Genomic DNA, 3,369 nt, shown 5'->3' with positions numbered 1-3,369 from the left:
TGGAAGATCCCAACTGAGGTATAGGGGTTGTTAATTATCATCCCCAATAAAATAAAACAACTGAAAGGAAATGTTTGCTCATATGTACATTAATGTGTTTTTTCATGAATAAATAATGGTACGGTATTCAATACTCTGTCCATATGTATTAACATCATAGGTTAATAGCGTTTAAGGGATCCAATATTCCCCTAAAAGAAAGTGGAATGGTCCGAGCTGTGTTCCTTGTTTGTAAAGGCGATTTGTGCTTTAAAGCTGTTTAAGTACAAGACCTGCAACAGACCCTACATAAGATGATGTGATCATAGTGGTCTTGACTACAACACGTGTTTCAGCAAAGCACAAACAAATTACATAAAGAACAACCAAATAACACTAAATATACATTACATTGAATATCGCAGTGAAAACACACTGCCTCAAGGCCACATAGGTCTCTTTCTCTATTGTGAAGGGATTGGGGATCTCAGTGACTGAATACTACACACATTATATTAAAAAGGAACTGTTTTCAGAAGGTTTAACAAAATGGGAGATTTTTTGATGTTACAAATATTCAGGTTAAAAAAAATTGTTGGCATTTTAAATAGCAAATCAAACTAGAAATTTGTCAAGAGAAACTTTGATGGTTGGCTTTGAACTTCGAATAATATGAATACAATGGTAAAGGTTCAATGAGAGATTATTGAAGAAATGTATTATGGCACTGCATCAGGTGTGTATGTGCGTGCGTGCATGCGCGTGTGTGTGTGTGTGTGTGAGAGAGAGAGAGAGAGAGAGAGAGAGAGAGAGAGAGAGAGAGAGAGAGAGAGATGAGATTGAGAGAGAGACATTACACACTAGTAATTACAAGGGTATTATGCTATAAATGGGGTTTATGATGACACCCCTCGTGTCCTTGTAATTAGGTAACGGCTTAAAAAAACACAATTTTTTTTTGTTTTTTTTTTGTAAAAATGCAGAACGTTTTTTGTGAGGGTCAAGTTTAGGGGTAGGGTTAGAGGATAGAATGTATTGTTTGTACTGTATACAAATAATTATGTCTATGGAGAGTCCTTGTAATGATAAGAGTACCAACAATTAGAAAGTTACAATTACTAAATTGGCTAACTGCAATTTCTGAATCATTCTGTAAAATGAGTGCATTTTCCATTTCAAAAAAGTGTTTTTTTTTTTTTAAGTAAATTTCTGTAATATTTTTAACTTTTTATCTCAAACAAAATGATATGTATATAGGTTACGGACAGTTTTCCCCTTATGGACAATAGTCAATAAAAGAATATTCCAAGAATATTCCTGTTCCATTCTGAAACAGAAATACTTTTGAAGAAACACACACAGATTCTTCTATTCAATGTCTTATACTACAAAGTTCTGTTGGAGACTGGTCTTATCTTATTGGAACTCAAAACATAGAGATAATTGTACTTTCTCTCAGGGCATCTGAAGTGGTATTTTTATTAAGCTGGCAGGTCATGTAGACACTAGAGAACTTCAAGCAGCCTACGTGACCTAGGACCAGAGATGCTGCAAAGGGGTAGACAAACCAGGCAATTGCCTGGAGCCCCGAGCTGGAAAGGGGCCCCCTCAAGGACGGCTGATTACATTGGACCACAGCAACGACAACTTGGAATCCCCTTAAAGGAGACCTATTATGCCCCTTTTTACAAGATGTAATATAAGTCTCAGGTGTCCCCAGAATGTGTCTGTGAAGTTTCAGCTCAAAATACCCCACGGATAATTTATTATACCATGTTGTAAATGCCTATTTTTGAGTGGAATCAAAAACACACTGTTTTCGTGTATGTCTCTTTAAATGCAAATGAGCTGCTGCTCTCCACCCTGACATAGCTCTGATCTCTGTGAATACAATCAGAGACTATGGTAACTTTAACTGCATTGGTCGTGGAATCAGCTAACAAGCACATTCAGAAAGTCGAGTTGCAAACATTCACAAAACATAAAGTGTGATACTTACATATTCAGGATATAAAGCTGGAACATGAGCAGTTTGTACTGATCCATGCTTGAGAATCAAAATTTTTTTTATTACTGCTTTATATTGACACTCATTCACAAAGCAGTCCGGTGTAAAATGATTTGCACAAACTTATACATATTTTTGTATGTTTTGGGGCACATTTCCTTCAAAAACAAAACTTGTCCACAGCATCTTCAGTGGCTCTGATGCCGGGAGTACATGAAGACTCTAATATTCACTTTTACAGCCAACAACAGAACACTTATGACACTTACGAAGCTGAGATATTATTCTTCTCACTGTATCTGCACCGCATGGAAAAAATGGCAGACTGTGTGTAGATCACTCAGGGAAGGATCTATGATAATAGGGTGGAGTCCGTCACCAGTCGTGGGCGAGGCCTGCTCTAATGTGACCTCACGTTAGAGCAGAAACGAAAACCATTCATTCTGACACACTGTTTTTGATTAATAGAAATATAAGAAATAGGAGTGGGTGGACTTTTAACATTGTAGGGTGGTTGTGTACACACACTGCCTACACACATTTATGTACAAACACCACGTAAAAGTGAATTTTGCATAATAGGTCCCCTTTAAATTGTTTGACGTAAAAGACATTGCAATGACACGTCCGGAACCCCCCTAAAGGGGTCCCCATGCTACGAGCTTGCTGTTAAAAGTTTCGTTGTTTCAGAGCAGCAATTAAATGACGGACCATGCAGCGGTTTTACCTGTCCGGGCGTATTAAAAGGAAACGAAAGCCAAAGGAAAAGAAAAAACGAGAGAGTGGTAAGTGAGAATCTGTTATATTGAATGAAGTAGTAATGTCAAGGGGTTTAATTTGTCCCACCACGCATCAGAAAAGTTTGTTGTCATTTGTCAGTTCAATGCTAACAACAGCTAGTTAATCAGTAGACTAGCTTACTCTGTCTAAACTTGGGTTACAGCGGTATACCGGTTTCACCGTATACCACGGTATGAAAATCGACGGTTATCATACCATGTACATTTGCTTATCTACGGTATTGAGGAAAAGATGCAATCAGACGGAGAATCTCATATGCGCGTGCGCATGATCTCCTTTCCCCCTCAACTGTCTGACAGACTCGTCACCTTCCCCACACATACACACATGCAGATAATTTTCGAATTTAAAAGGGGGAGAGAAAACTTCCTGTCTCTGTTGCCTCTGGTGAGAGGACCTTTTTAGATTTAAATCTGATAAAAACCTACTTGAGGTCAACCATGTGCCAGGAGAGGCTCACAGGACTGGAACTGATATCAATCGAACTTGGTATTCGAAAGTCTTTAGACATGGAAGACATAGTGGTTGCATTTTATATTTTATTTATATTATTTCCTTTGAAAAGAAAGTGTTTTACATTT

Source organism: Xyrauchen texanus, chromosome 24, assembly GCF_025860055.1.
Source record: "Xyrauchen texanus isolate HMW12.3.18 chromosome 24, RBS_HiC_50CHRs, whole genome shotgun sequence".
NCBI classification, from domain to species: Eukaryota; Metazoa; Chordata; class Actinopteri; order Cypriniformes; family Catostomidae; genus Xyrauchen; species Xyrauchen texanus.
Note: the sequence above shows the minus strand (reverse complement) of the source record.